This window comes from Pleurodeles waltl, chromosome 11, assembly GCF_031143425.1.
Source record: "Pleurodeles waltl isolate 20211129_DDA chromosome 11, aPleWal1.hap1.20221129, whole genome shotgun sequence".
Taxonomy (NCBI): Eukaryota; Metazoa; Chordata; class Amphibia; order Caudata; family Salamandridae; genus Pleurodeles; species Pleurodeles waltl.
This window is the reverse complement of record NC_090450.1, coordinates 1,003,533,710-1,003,550,925: the sequence shown is the minus strand read 5'-3', so window position 1 is coordinate 1,003,550,925 and position 17,216 is coordinate 1,003,533,710.

Below are 17,216 nucleotides of genomic sequence, written 5' to 3'. Positions count from 1 at the left end.
AGTGCTGAAGCTGTGTCCTGCGGTGAGAGAGACCATCACAAATATACACCCAGTGCTGAAGCTGTGTCCTGCTGTGAGACGCCATCACAAATATAAACCCCAGTGCTGAAGCTGTGTCCTGCGGTGAGAGAGACCATCACAAATATACACCCAGTGCTGAAGCTGTGTCCTGCTGTGAGACGCCATCACAAATATAAACCCCAGTGCTGACGCTTTGTCCTGCGGTGAGAGACACCGTCACAAATATACACCCCAGTGCTGAAGCTGTGTCCTGCGGTGAGAGAGACCGTCACAAATATACACCCAGTGCTGAAGCTGTGTCCTGCTGTGAGACGCCATCACAAATATAAACCCCAGTGCTGAAGCTGTGTCCTGCAGTGAGAGATACCGTCACAAATAGACACCCCAGTGCTGAGGCTGTGTCCTGCTGTGAGAGACACCGTCACAAATATACACACCAGTGCTGATGCTGTGTCCTGTGGTTAGACACCGTCACAAATAGACACCCCAGTGCTGACGCTGTGTCCTGCTGTGAGACACCGTCACAAATATACACTCCAGTGATGACGCTGTGTCCTGCGGCGAGAGACACCGTCACAAATATACATCCCAGCGCTGAAGCTGTGTCCTGTGGGGAGAAACACCATCACAAATAGACACCCCAGTGCTGACGCTGTGTCCTGCTGTGAGACACCGTCACAAATATACACCCCAGTGCTGACGCTATGTCCTGCGGCGAGAGACACCGTCACAAATATACATCCCAGCGCTCACGCTGTGTCCTGCGGGTAGAGACAACGTCACAAATAGATACCCCATTGCTGAGGCTGTGTCCTGCTGTGAGACACCGTGACAAATATACACGCCAGTGCTGACGCTGTGTCCTGCGGCGAGAGACACCGTCACAAATATGCATCCCGGCGCTGACGCTGTGTCCTGCGGCGAGAGACACCGTCACAAATAGACACCCCATTGCTGAGGCTGTGTCCTGCTGTGAGACACCGTGACAAATATACACCCCAGTGCTGACGCTGTGTCCTGCGGTGAGAGACACCGTCACAAATATACACCCCAGCGCTGACGCTGTGCCCTGCGGGGAGAGACACCGTCACAAATAGACACCCCAGTGCTGAAGCTGTGTCCTGCTGTGAGAGACACCGTCACAAATATACATCCCAGCACTGACGCTGTGTCCTGTGGGGAGAGACACCGTCACAAATAGACACCCCAGTGCTGAGGCTGTGTCCTGCTGTGAGACACCGTCACAAATATACACCCCAGTACTGAAGCTGAGTCCTGCAGTGAGAGACACCGTCACAAATATAAACCCCAGTGCTGAAGCTGTGTCCTGCGGTGAGAGACACCGTCACAAATAGACACCCCAGTGCTGAGGCTGTGTCCTGCTGTGAGAGACACCGTCACAAATATACACACCAGTGCTGACGCTGTGTCCTGCGGCGAGAGACACCGTCACAAATATACATCCCAGCGCTGATGCTGTGTCCTGCGGGGAGAGACACCGTCACAAATAGACACCCCAGTGCTGACGCTGTGTCCTGCTGTGAGACACCATCACAAATATACACCCCAGAACTGAAGCTGTGTCCTGCGGTGAGAGACACCGTCACAAATATACACACCAGTGCTGACGCTGTGTCCTGCGGCGAGAGACACCGTCACGAATGTACATCCCAGCGCTGACGCTGTGTCCTGTGGTGAGAGGCTCCGTCACAAATATACACCCCAGTGCTGACGCTGTGTCCTGCGGCGAGAGACACCGTCACAAATAGACACCCCAGTGCTGAGGCTCTGTCCTGCTGTGAGACACCGTCACAAATATACACCCCAGTGCTGACGCGGTGTCCTGCTGTGAGACACCATCACAAATATACACCCCAGCGCTGACGCTGTCTCCTGTGGTGAGAGACACCGTCACAAATATGCACCTCAGTGCTGATGCTGTGTCCTGCTGTGAGACACCATCACAAATCTACACCCCAGTGCTGAAGCTGTGTCGTCTGGTGTGAGACACCATCACAAATATACACCCTAGTGCTGAAGCTGTGTCCTATTGTTAGACACCGTCACAAATATACACCCCAGTACTGAAGCTGTGTCCTGCGGTGAGAGACACCGTCACAAATATACACCCCAGTGCTGACGCTGTGTCCTGCGGCGAGAGACACCGTCACAAATATACATCCCAGCACTGACGCTGTGTCCTGCGGGGAGAGACACCGTCACTAATAGACACCCCAGTGCTGACGCTGTGTCCTGCTGTGAGACACCGTCACAAATATACACCCCAGTGCTGACGCTGTGTCCTGCGGCGAGAGAAACCGTCACAAATATACATCCCAGCGCTGACGCTGTGTCCTGCGGGGAGAGACACCATCACAAATAGACACCCCAGTGCTGACGCTGTGTCCTGCTGTGAGACACCGTCACAATTATACACCCCAGTGCTGACGCTGTGTCCTGCGGCGAGAGACACCGTCACAAATATACATCCCAGCGCTGACGCTGTGTCCTGCGGGGAGAGACACCGTCACAAATAGACACCCCAGTGCTGAGGCTGTGTCCTGCTGTGAGAGACACCGTCACAAATATACACACCAGTGCTGACGCTGTGTCCTGCGGCGAGAGACACCTTCACAAATATACACCCCAGCGCTGAGGCTGTGTCCTGCAGTGAGAGACACCATCACAAATATACACCCCAGTGCTGAAGCTGTGTCCTGCGGTGAGAGACACCGTCACAAATAGACACCCCAGTGCTGAGGCTGTGTCCTGCTGTGAGAGACACCGTCACAAATATACACACCAGTGCTGACGCTGTGTCCTGCGGTGAGAGACACCGTCACAAATATACATCCCAGCGCTGACGCTGTGTCCTGCGGGGAGAGACACCGTCACAAATAGACACCCCAGTGCTGACGCTGTGTCCTGCTGTGAGACACCATCACAAATATACACCCCAGTACTGAAGCTGTGTCCTGCGGTGAGAGACACCGTCACAAATATACACACCAGTGCTGACGCTGTGTCCTGCGGTGAGAGACACCGTCACAAATATACATCCCAGCGCTGACGCTGTGTCCTGCGGGGAGAGACACCGTCACAAATAGACACCCCAGTGCTGAAGCTGTGTCCTGCTGTGAGACACCGTAACAAATATACACCCCAGTGCTGACGCTGTGTCCTGCGGCGAGAGACACCGTCACAAAAATACATCCCAGCGCTGACGCTGTGTCCTGCGGGGAGAGACACCGTCACAAATAGACACCCCAGTGCTGACGCTGTGTCCTGCTGTGAGACACCGTCACAAATATACACTCCAGTGCTGACGCTGTGTCCTGCAGCGACAGACACCGTCACAAATATACATCCCAGCGCTGACGCTGTGTCCTACGGGGAGAGACACCGTCACAAATAGACACCCCAGTGCTGAGGCTGTCCTGCTGTAAGACACCGTCACAAATATACACCCCAGTGCTGACGCTGTGTCCTGCGGCGAGAGACACCGTCACAAATATACACCCCAGCGCTGACGCTGTGTCCTGTGGTGAGAGACACCGTCCCAAATAGACACCCCAGTGCTGATGCTGTGTCCTGCTGTGAGACACCATCACAAATATACACCCCAGTGCTGAAGCTGTGTCGTCTGGTGTGAGACACCATCACAAATATACACCCTAGTGCTGAAGCTGTGTCCTATTGTTAGACACCGTCACAAATATACACCCCAGTACTGAAGCTGTGTCCTGCGGTGAGAGTCACCGTCACAAATATACACCCCAGTGCTGACGCTGTGTTCCTGCGGAGAGAGACACCGTCACAAATATACATCCCAGCGCTGACACTGTGTCCTGCGGGGAGAGACACCGTCACAAATAGACACCCCAGTGCTGACGCTGTGTCCTGCTGTGAGACACCGTCCCAAATATACACCCCAGTTCTGACGCTGTGTCCTGTGGCGAGAGACACCGTCACAAATATACACCCTAGTGCTGAAGCTGTGTCCTATTGTTAGACACTGTCACAAATATACACCCCAGTACTGAAGCTGTGTCCTGCGGTGAGAGATACCATCACAAATATACACCCCAGCGCTGAAGCTGAGTCCTGTGGTAGACATTGTCACAAATATACACCCCAGTGCTGAAGCTGTGTCCTGCGGTGAGAGACACCATCACAAATATACACCACAGTGCTGAAGCCGTGTCCTGCTGTGAGAGACACCATCACAAATATACACCCCAGTGCTGACACTGTGTCCTGTGGTTAGACACCGTCACAAATATACACCCCAGTGCTGACGCTGTGTCCTGCGGTGAGAGACACAGTCACAAATATACGCCGCAGTGCTGAAGCTGTGTCCTGCGGTGAGAGACACCGTCACAAATATACATCCCACTGATGAAGCTGTGTCCTGCGGTGAGAGACATCGTCCCAAATATATACCCCAGTACTGAAGCTGTGTCCTGCGGTGAGACGCCATCACAAATATACACCCCAGTGCTGACGCTGTGTCCTGCGGTGAGAGACACCGTCACAAATATACACCCCAGTGCTGATGCTGTGTCCTGCTGTGAGACACCATCACAAATATACACCCCAGCGCTGAAGCGGAGTCCTGTGGTAGACATAGTCACAAATATACACCCCAGTGCTGAAGCTGTGTCCTGCGGTGAGAGACACCATCACAAATATACACCCCAGTGCTGAAGCTGTCTCCTGCGGTGAGAGACACCATCACAAATATACACCCCAGTGCTGACGCTGTGCCCTGCGGTGACACACACTCACAAATACACGCTGCAGTGCTGAAGCTGTGTCCTGCGGTGAGAGACACCGTCACAAATAGACATCCCAGTGCTGAAGCTGTGTCCTGCGGTGTGAGACACCGTCACAAATATACACCCCAGTACTGAAGCTGTGTCCTGCGGTCAGAGACACCGTCACAAATATACACCCCAGTGCTGATGCTGTGTCCTGCTGTGAGACACCATCACAAATATACACCCCAGCGCTGAAGCGGAGTCCTGTGGTAGACATTGTCACAAATATACACCCCAGTGCTGAGAGACACCATCACAAATATACACCCCAGTGCTGAAGCTGTGTCCTGCGGTGAGAGACACCATCACAAAAATACACCCCAGTGCTGACGCTGTGTCCTGTGGTTAGACACCGTCACAAATATACACCCCAGTGCTGACGCTGTGTCCTGCGTTGAGACGCCATCACAAATATACACCCCAGTGCTGACGCTGTGTCCTGCCGTGAGAGACACCGTCACAAATAGACTCCCCAGTGCTGAGGCTGTGTCCTGCTGTGAGAGACACCGTCACAAATATACACACCAGTGCTGATGCTGTGTCCTGTGGTTAGACACCGTCACAAATAGACACCCCAGTGCTGACGCTGTGTCCTGCTGTGAGACACCGTCACAAATATACACTCCAGTGATGACGCTGTGTCCTGCGGCGAGAGACACCGTCACAAATATACATCCCAGCGCTGAAGCTGTGTCCTGCGGGGAGAGACACCATCACAAATAGACACCCCAGTGCTGACGCTGTGTCCTGCTGTGAGACACCGTCACAAATATACACCCCAGTGCTGACGCTATGTCCTGCGGCGAGAGACACCGTCACAAATATACATCCCAGCGCTCACGCTGTGTCCTGCGGGTAGAGACAACGTCACAAATAGATACCCCATTGCTGAGGCTGTGTCCTGCTGTGAGACACCGTGACAAATATACACGCCAGTGCTGACGCTGTGTCCTGCGGCGAGAGACACCGTCACAAATATGCATCCCAGCGCTGACGCTGTGTCCTGTGGGGAGAGACACCGTCACAAATAGACACCCCAGTGCTAAGGCTGTGTCCTACTGTGAGACACCGTCACAAATATACACCCAAGTACTGAAGCTGTGTCCTGCGGTGAGAGACACCGTCACAAATATATATCCCAGTGCTGAAGCTGTGTCCTGCGGTGAGAGACACCGTCACAAATAGACATCCCAGTGCTGAGGCTGTGTCCTGCTGTGAGAGAAACCGTCACAAATATACTCACCAGTGCTGACGCTGTGTCCTGCGGCGAGAGACACCGTCACAAATATACATCCCAGCGCTGATGCTGTGTCCTGCGGGGAGAGACACCGTCACAAATAGACACCCCAGTGCTGACGCTGTGTCCTGCTGTGAGACACCGTCACAAATATACACCCAAGTACTGAAGCTGTGTCCTGCGGTGAGAGACACCCTCACAAATATATACCCCAGTGCTGAAGCTGTGTCCTGCGGTGAGAGACACCGTCACAAATATACATCCCAGCGCTGACGCTGTGTCCTGCGGGGAGAGACACCGTCACAAATAGACACCCCAGTGCTGACGCTGTGTCCTGCTGTGAGACACCATCACAAATATACACCCCAGAACTGAAGCTGTGTCCTGCGGTGAGAGACACCGTCACAAATATACACCCCAGTGCTGAAGCTGTGTCCTGCGGTGAGACGCCATCACAAATATAAACCCCAGTGCTGAAGCTGTGTCCTGCGGTGAGACGCCATCACAAATATAAACCCCAGTGCTGAAGCTGTGTCCCGCGGTGAGAGATACCGTCACAAATAGACACCCCAGTGCTGAGGCTGTGTCCTGCTGTGAGAGACACCGTCACAAATATACACACCAGTGCTGATGCTGTGTCCTTTGGTTAGACACCGTCACAAATAGACACCCCAGTGCTGACGCTGTGTCCTGCTGTGAGACACCATCACAAATATACACCCCAGAACTGAAGCTGTGTCCTGCGGTGAGAGACACCGTCACAAATATACACCCCAGTGCTGAAGCTGAGTCCTGCGGTGAGAGAGACCGTCACAAATATACACCCAGTGCTGAATCTGTGTCCTGCTGTGAGACGCCATCACAAATATAAACCCCAGTGCTGAAGCTGTGTCCTGCAGTGAGACGCCATCACAAATATAAACCCCAGTGCTGAAGCTGTGTCCTGCGGTGAGAGATACCGTCACAAATAGACACCCCAGTGCTGAGGCTGTGTCCTGCTGTGAGAGACACCGTCACAAATATACACACCAGTGCTGATGCTGTGTCCTGTGGTTAGACACCGTCACAAATAGACACCCCAGTGCTGAGGCTGTGTCCTGCTGTGAGAGACACCGCCACAAATATACACACCAGTGCTGACGCTGTGTCCTGCTCCGAGAGACACCGTCACAAATATACATCCCAGCGCTGACACTGTGTCCTGCGGGGAGACACACCGTCACAAATAGACACCCCAGTGCTGACGCTGTGTCCTGCTGTGAGACACCATCAAAAATATACACCCCAGTACTGAAACTGTGTCCTGCGGTGAGAGACACCGTCACAAATATACACACCAGCTCTGACGCTGTGTCCTGCGGGGAGAGACACCGTCACAAATAGACACCCCAGTGCTGACGCTGTGTCCTGCTGTGAGACACCGTCACAAATATACACTCCAGTGATGACGCTGTGTCCTGCGGCGAGAGACACCGTCACAAATATACATCCCAGCGCTGACGCTGTGTCCTGCGGGGAGAGACACCATCACAAATAGACACCCCAGTGCTGACGCTGTGTCCTGCTATGAGACACCGTCACAAATATACACCCCAGTGCTGACGCTGTGTCCTTCGGCGAGAGACACCGTCACAAATATACATCCCAGCGCTCACGCTGTGTCCTGCGGGTAGAGACAACGTCACAAATAGACACCCCATTGCTGAGGCTGTGTCCTGCTGTGAGACACCGTGACAAATATACACGCCAGTGCTGACGCTGTGTCCTGCGGCGAGAGACACCGTCACAAATATGCATCCCAGCGCTGACGCTGTGTCCTGTGGGGAGAGACACCGTCACAAATAGACACCCCATTGCTGAGGCTGTGTCCTGCTGTGAGACACCGTGACAAATATACACCCCAGTGCTGACGCTGTGTCCTGCGGTGAGAGACAACGTCACAAATATACACCCCAGCGCTGACGCTGTGTCCTGCGGGGAGAGACACCGTCACAAATAGACACCCCAGTGCTGAAGCTGTGTCCTGCTGTGAGAGACACCGTCACAAATATACATCCCAGCGCTGACGCTGTGTCCTGTGGGGAGAGACACCGTCACAAATAGACACCCCAGTGCTGAGGCTGTGTCCTGCTGTGAGACACCGTCACAAATATACACCCCAGTACTGAAGCTGTGTCCTGCGGTGAGAGACACCGTCACAAATATAAACCCCAGTGCTGAAGCTGTGTCCTGCGGTGAGAGACACCGTCACAAATAGACACCCCAGTGCTGAGGCTGTGTCCTGCTGTGAGAGACACCGTCACAAATATGCACACCAGTGCTGACGCTGTGTCCTGCGGCGAGAGACACCGTCACAAATATACATCCCAGCGCTGATGCTGTGTCCTGCGGGGAGAGACACCGTCACAAATAGACACCCCAGTGCTGACGCTGTGTCCTGCTGTGAGACACCATCACAAATATACACCCCAGAACTGAAGCTGTGTCCTGCGGTGAGAGACACCGTCACAAATATACACACCAGTGCTGACGCTGTGTCCTGCGGCGAGAGACACCGTCACGAATGTACATCCCAGCGCTGACGCTGTGTCCTGTGGTGAGAGGCTCCGTCACAAATATACACCCCAGTGCTGACGCTGTGTCCTGCGGTGAGAGACACCGTCACAAATAGACACCCCAGTGCTGAGGCTGTGTCCTGCTGTGAGACACCGTCACAAATATACACCCCAGTGCTGACACGGTGTCCTGCGGTGAGAGACACCGTCACAAATATACATCCCAGCGCTGACGCTGTGTCCTGCGGGGAGAGACACCGTCACAAATAGACACCCCAGTGCTGACGCTGTGTCCTGCTGTGAGACACCATCACAAATATACACCCCAGAACTGAAGCTGTGTCCTGCGGTGAGAGACACCGTCACAAATATACACCCCAGTGCTGAAGCTGTGTCCTGCGGTGAGACGCCATCACAAATATAAACCCCAGTGCTGAAGCTGTGTCCTGCGGTGAGACGCCATCACAAATATAAACCCCAGTGCTGAAGCTGTGTCCCGCGGTGAGAGATACCGTCACAAATAGACACCCCAGTGCTGAGGCTGTGTCCTGCTGTGAGAGACACCGTCACAAATATACACACCAGTGCTGATGCTGTGTCCTTTGGTTAGACACCGTCACAAATAGACACCCCAGTGCTGACGCTGTGTCCTGCTGTGAGACACCATCACAAATATACACCCCAGAACTGAAGCTGTGTCCTGCGGTGAGAGACACCGTCACAAATATACACCCCAGTGCTGAAGCTGTGTCCTGCGGTGAGAGAGACCGTCACAAATATACACCCAGTGCTGAAGCTGTGTCCTGCTGTGAGACGCCATCACAAATATAAACCCCAGTGCTGAAGCTGTGTCCTGCAGAGACGCCATCACAAATATAAACCCCAGTGCTGAAGCTGTGTCCTGCGGTGAGAGATACCGTCACAAATAGACACCCCAGTGCTGAGGCTGTGTCCTGCTGTGAGAGACACTGTCACAAATATACACACCAGTGCTGATGCTGTGTCCTGTGGTTAGACACCGTCACAAATAGACACCCCAGTGCTGAGGCTGTGTCCGGCTGTGAGAGACACCGCCACAAATATACACACCAGTGCTGACGCTGTGTCCTGCTCCGAGAGACACCGTCACAAATATACATCCCAGCGCTGACACTGTGTCCTGCGGGGAGACACACCGTCACAAATAGACACCCCAGTGCTGACGCTGTGTCCTGCTGTGAGACACCATCAAAAATATACACCCCAGTACTGAAACTGTGTCCTGCGGTGAGAGACACCGTCACAAATATACACACCAGCTCTGACGCTGTGTCCTGCGGGGAGAGACACCGTCACAAATAGACACCCCAGTGCTGACGCTGTGTCCTGCTGTGAGACACCGTCACAAATATACACTCCAGTGATGACGCTGTGTCCTGCGGCGAGAGACACCGTCACAAATATACATCCCAGCGCTGACGCTGTGTCCTGCGGGGAGAGACACCATCACAAATAGACACCCCAGTGCTGACGCTGTGTCCTGCTGTGAGACACCGTCACAAATATACACCCCAGTGCTGACGCTGTGTCCTGCGGCGAGAGACACCGTCACAAATATACATCCCAGCGCTCACGCTGTGTCCTGCGGGTAGAGACAACGTCACAAATAGACACCCCATTGCTGAGGCTGTGTCCTGCTGTGAGACACCGTGACAAATATACACGCCAGTGCTGACGCTGTGTCCTGCGGCGAGAGACACCGTCACAAATATGCATCCCAGCGCTGACGCTGTGTCCTGTGGGGAGAGACACCGTCACAAATAGACACCCCATTGCTGAGGCTGTGTCCTGCTGTGAGACACCGTGACAAATATACACCCCAGTGCTGACGCTGTGTCCTGCGGTGAGAGACAACGTCACAAATATACACCCCAGCGCTGACGCTGTGTCCTGCGGGGAGAGACACCGTCACAAATAGACACCCCAGTGCTGAAGCTGTGTCCTGCTGTGAGAGACACCGTCACAAATATACATCCCAGCGCTGACGCTGTGTCCTGTGGGGAGAGACACCGTCACAAATAGACACCCCAGTGCTGAGGCTGTGTCCTGCTGTGAGACACCGTCACAAATATACACCCCAGTACTGAAGCTGTGTCCTGCGGTGAGAGACACCGTCACAAATATAAACCCCAGTGCTGAAGCTGTGTCCTGCGGTGAGAGACACTGTCACAAATAGACACCCCAGTGCTGAGGCTGTGTCCTGCTGTGAGAGACACCGTCACAAATATGCACACCAGTGCTGACGCTGTGTCCTGCGGCGAGAGACACCGTCACAAATATACATCCCAGCGCTGATGCTGTGTCCTGCGGGGAGAGACACCGTCACAAATAGACACCCCAGTGCTGACGCTGTGTCCTGCTGTGAGACACCATCACAAATATACACCCCAGAACTGAAGCTGTGTCCTGCGGTGAGAGACACTGTCACAAATATACACACCAGTGCTGACGCTGTGTCCTGCGGCGAGAGACACCGTCACGAATGTACATCCCAGCGCTGACGCTGTGTCCTGTGGTGAGAGGCTCCGTCACAAATATACACCCCAGTGCTGACGCTGTGTCCTGCGGCGAGAGACACCGTCACAAATAGACACCCCAGTGCTGAGGCTGTGTCCTGCTGTGAGACACCGTCACAAATATACACCCCAGTGCTGACGCGGTGTCCTGCTGTGAGACACCATCACAAATATACACCCCAGCGCTGACGCTGTCTCCTGTGGTGAGAGACACCGTCACAAATATGCACCCCAGTGCTGATGCTGTGTCCTGCTGTGAGACACCATCACAAATATACACCCCAGTGCTGAAGCTGTGTCGTCTGGTGTGAGACACCATCACAAATATACACCCTAGTGCTGAAGCTGTGTCCTATTGTTAGACACCGTCACAAATATACACCCCAGTACTGAAGCTGTGTCCTGCGGTGAGAGACACCGTCACAAATATACAGCCCAGTGCTGACGCTGTGTCCTGCGGCGAGAGACACCGTCACAAATATACATCCCAGCACTGACGCTGTGTCCTGCGGGGAGAGACACCGTCACTAATAGACACCCCAGTGCTGACGCTGTGTCCTGCTGTGAGACACCGTCACAAATATACACCCCAGTGCTGACGCTGTGTCCTGCGGCGAGAGAAACCGTCACAAATATACATCCCAGCGCTGACGCTGTGTCCTGCGGCGAGAGACACGGTCACAAATATACATCCCAGCACTGACGCTGTGTCCTGCGGGGAGAGACACCATCACAAATAGACACCCCAGTGCTGACGCTGTGTCCTGCTGTGAGACACCGTCACAAATATACACCCCAGTGCTGACGCTGTGTCCTGCGGCGAGAGACACCGTCACAAATATACACACCAGTGCTGACGCTGTGTCCTGCGGCGAGAGACACCGTCACAAATATACACCCCAGCGCTGATGCTGTGTCCTGCAGTGAGAGACACCATCACAAATATACACCCCAGTGCTGAAGCTGTGTCCTGCGGTGAGAGACACCGTCACAAATAGACACCCCAGTGCTGACGCTGTGTCCTGCTGTGAGACACCATCACAAATATACACCCCAGAACTGAAGCTGTGTCCTGCGGTGAGAGACACCGTCACAAATATACACCCCAGTGCTGAAGCTGTGTCCTGCGGTGAGACGCCATCACAAATATAAACCCCAGTGCTGAAGCTGTGTCCTGCGGTGAGACGCCATCACAAATATAAACCCCAGTGCTGAAGCTGTGTCCCGCGGTGAGAGATACCGTCACAAATAGACACCCCAGTGCTGAGGCTGTGTCCTGCTGTGAGAGACACCGTCACAAATATACATCCCAGCGCTGACGCTGTGTCCTACGGGGAGAGACACCGTCACAAATAGACACCTCAGTGCTGAGGCTGTCCTGCTGTAAGACACCGTCACAAATATACACCCCAGTGCTGAAGCTGTGTTCTGCGGTGAGAGACACAGTCACAAATATACACCCCAGTGCTGAAGCTGTGTCCTGCGGTGAGAGAGACCATCACAAATATACACCCAGTGCTGAAGCTGTGTCCTGCTGTGAGACGCCATCACAAATATAAACCCCAGTGCTGAAGCTGTGTCCTGCGGTGAGAGGCCATCACAAATATACACCCCAGTGCTGAAGCTGTGTCCTGCGGTGAGAGATACCGTCACAAATAGACACCCCAGTGCTGAGGCTGTGTCCTGCTGTGAGAGACACCGTCACAAATATACACACCAGTGCTGATGCTGTGTCCTGTGGTTAGACACCGTCACAAATAGACACCCCAGTGCTGAGGCTGTGTCCTGTGGTGAGAGACACCGTCACAAATATACACCCCAGTGCTGAAGCTGTGTCCTGCTGTGAGAGACACCGTCACAAATATACATCCCAGCGCTGACGCTGTGTCCTGCGGGGAGAGACACCGTCACAAATAGACACCCCATTGCTAAGGCTGTGTCCTGCTGTGAGACACCGTGACAAATATACACGCCAGTGCTGACGCTATGTCCTGCGGCGAGAGACACCGTCACAAATATACATCCCAGCGCTGACGCTGTGTCCTGCTGGGAGAGACACCGTCACAAATAGACACCCCATTGCTGAGGCTGTGTCCTGCTGTGAGACACCGTGACAAATATACACCCCAGTGCTGACGCTGTGTCCTGCGGTGAGAGACACCGTCACAAATATACACCCCAGCGCTGACGCTGTGTCCTGCGGGGAGAGACACCGTCACAAATAGACACCCCAGTGCTGAAGCTGTGTCCTGCTGTGAGAGACACCGTCACAAATATACATCCCAGCGCTGACGCTGTGTCCTGTGGGGAGAGACACCGTCACAAATAGACACCCCAGTGCTAAGGCTGTGTCCTACTGTGAGACACCATCACAAATATACACCCAAGTACTGAAGCTGTGTCCTGCGGTGAGAGACACCGTCACAAATATATACCCCAGTGCTGAAGCTGTGTCCTGCGGTGAGAGACACCGTCACAAATAGACATCCCAGTGCTGAGGCTGTGTCCTGCTGTGAGAGAAACCGTCACAAATATACTCACCAGTGCTGACGCTGTGTCCTGCGGCGAGAGACACCGTCACAAATATACATCCCAGCGCTGATGCTGTGTCCTGCGGGGAGAGACACCGTCACAAATAGACACCCCAGTGCTGACGCTGTGTCCTGCTGTGAGACACCATCACAAATATACACCCCAGTACTGAAACTGTGTCCTGCGGTGAGAGACACCGTCACAAATATACACACCAGTGCTGACGCAGTGTCCTGCGGCGAGAGACACCGTCACAAATATACATCCCAGCTCTGACGCTGTGTCCTGCGGGGAGAGACACCGTCACAAATAGACACCCCAGTGCTGACGCTGTGTCCTGCTGTGAGACACCGTCACAAATATACACTCCAGTGATGACGCTGTGTCCTGCGGCGAGAGACACCGTCACAAATATACATCCCAGCGCTGACGCTGTGTCCTGCGGGGAGAGACACCATCACAAATAGACACCCCAGTGCTGACGCTGTGTCCTGCTGTGAGACACCGTCACAAATATACACCCCAGTGCTGACGCTGTGTCCTGCGGCGAGAGACACCGTCACAAATATACATCCCAGCGCTCACGCTGTGTCCTGCGGGTAGAGACAACGTCACAAATAGACACCCCATTGCTGAGGCTGTGTCCTGCTGTGAGACACCGTGACAAATATACACGCCAGTGCTGACGCTGTGTCCTGCGGCGAGAGACACCGTCACAAATATGCATCCCAGCGCTGACGCTGTGTCCTGTGGGGAGAGACACCGTCACAAATAGACACCCCATTGCTGAGGCTGTGTCCTGCTGTGAGACACCGTGACAAATATACACCCCAGTGCTGACGCTGTGTCCTGCGGTGAGAGACAACGTCACAAATATACACCCCAGCGCTGACGCTGTGTCCTGCGGGGAGAGACACCGTCACAAATAGACACCCCAGTGCTGAGGCTGTGTCCTGCTGTGAGACACCGTCACAAATATACACCCCAGTACTGAAGCTGTGTCCTGCGGTGAGAGACACCGTCACAAATATAAACCCCAGTGCTGAAGCTGTGTCCTGCGGTGAGAGACACCGTCACAAATAGACACCCCAGTGCTGAGGCTGTGTCCTGCTGTGAGAGACACCGTCACAAATATGCACACCAGTGCTGACGCTGTGTCCTGCGGCGAGAGACACAGTCACAAATATACATCCCAGCGCTGATGCTGTGTCCTGCGGAGAGAGACACCGTCACAAATAGACACCCCAGTGCTGACGCTGTGTCCTGCTGTGAGACACCATCACAAATATACACCCCAGAACTGAAGCTGTGTCCTGCGGTGAGAGACACCGTCACAAATATACACACCAGTGCGGACGCTGTGTCCTGCGGCGAGAGACACCGTCACGAATGTACATCCCAGCGCTGACGCTGTGTCCTGTGGTGAGAGGCTCCGTCACAAATATACACCCCAGTGCTGACGCTGTGTCCTGCGGCGAGAGACACCGTCACAAATAGACACCCCAGTGCTGAGGCTGTGTCCTGCTGTGAGACACCGTCACAAATATACACCCCAGTGCTGACGCGGTGTCCTGCTGTGAGACACCATCACAAATATACACCCCAGCGCTGACGCTGTCTCCTGTGGTGAGAGACACCGTCACAAATATGCACCCCAGTGCTGATGCTGTGTCCTGCTGTGAGACACCATCACAAATATACACCCCAGTGCTGAAGCTGTGTCGTCTGGTGTGAGACACCATCACAAATATACACCCTAGTGCTGAAGCTGTGTCCTATTGTTAGACACCGTCACAAATATACACCCCAGTACTGAAGCTGTGTCCTGCGGTGAGAGACACCGTCACAAATATACACCCCAGTGCTGACGCTGTGTCCTGCGGCGAGAGACACCGTCACAAATATACATTCCAGCACTGACGCTGTGTCCTGCGGGGAGAGACACCGTCACTAATAGACACCCCAGTGCTGACGCTGTGTCCTGCTGTGAGACACCGTCACAAATATACACCCCAGTGCTGACGCTGTGTCCTGCGGCGAGAGACACTGTCACAAATATACATCCCAGCCCTGACGCTGTGTCCTGCGGGGAGAGACACCGTCACAAGTAGACACCCCAGTGCTGAGGCTGTGTCCTGCTGTGAGACACCATCACAAATATACACCCCAGTGCTGACGCTGTGTCCTGCGGCGAGAGACACCGTAACAAATATACACCCCAGCGCTGACGCTGTGTCCTGCGGTGAGAGACACCGTCACAAATATACACCCCAGTGCTGATGCTGTGTCCTGCTGTGAGACACCATCACAAATATACACCCCAGTGCTGAAGCTGTGTCCTCTGGTGTGAGACACCATCACAAATATACACCCTAGTGCTGAAGCCGTGTCCTATTGTTAGACACCGTCACAAATATACACCCCAGTGCTGAAGCTGTGTCCTGCGGTGAGAGACACTGTCACAAATATACACCCCAGTGCTGACGCTGTGCCCTGCGGTGAGAGACACCGTCACAAATATACACCCCAGTGCTGAAGCTGTGTCCTATTGTTAGACACCGTCACAAATAGACACCCCAGTGCTGACGCTGTGTCCTGCTGTGAGACACCGTCACAAGTATACACGCCAGTGCTGACGCTGTGTCCTGCGGCGAGAGACACCATCACAAATGTACATCACAACGCTGACGCTGTGTCCTGCGGGGAGAGACACCGTCACAAAAAGACACCCCATTGCTGAGGCTGTGTCCTGCTGTGAGACACCGTCAGAAATATACACCACAGTGCTGACGCTGTGTCCTGCGGCGAGAGACACCGTCACAAATATACACCCCAGCGCTGACGCTGTGTCCTGTGGTGAGAGACACCGTCACAAATATAAACCCCAGTGCTGAAGCTGTGTCCTGCTGTGAGAGACACCGTCACAAATATACACCCCAGTGCTGAAGCTGTGTCCTGCGGTGAGAGACACCGTCACAAATATACACCCAGTGCTGAAGCTGTGTCCTGCTGTGAGACGCCATCACAAATATACACCCCAGTGCTGAAGATGTGTCCTGCGGTGAGACGCCATCACAAATATACACCCCAGTGCTGAAGTTGTGTCCTGCTGTGAGAGACACCGTCACAAATAGACACCCCAGTGCTGAGGCTGTGTCCTGCTGTGAGAGACACAGTCACAAATATACACCCCAGTACTGAAGCTGTGTCCTGCGGTGAGAGACACCGTCACAAATATACACCCCAGTGCTGACGCGGTGTCCTGCGGCGAGAGACACAGTCACAAATATACATCCCAGCGCTGATGCTGTGTCCTGCGGGGAGAGACACCGTCACAAATAGACACCCCAGTGCTGACGCTGTGTCCTGCTGTGAGACACCGTCACAAGTATACACGCCAGTGCTGACGCTGTGTCCTGCGGCGAGAGACACCATCACAAATATACATCCCAGCGCTGACGCTGTGTCCTGCGGGGAGAGACACCGTCACAAATAG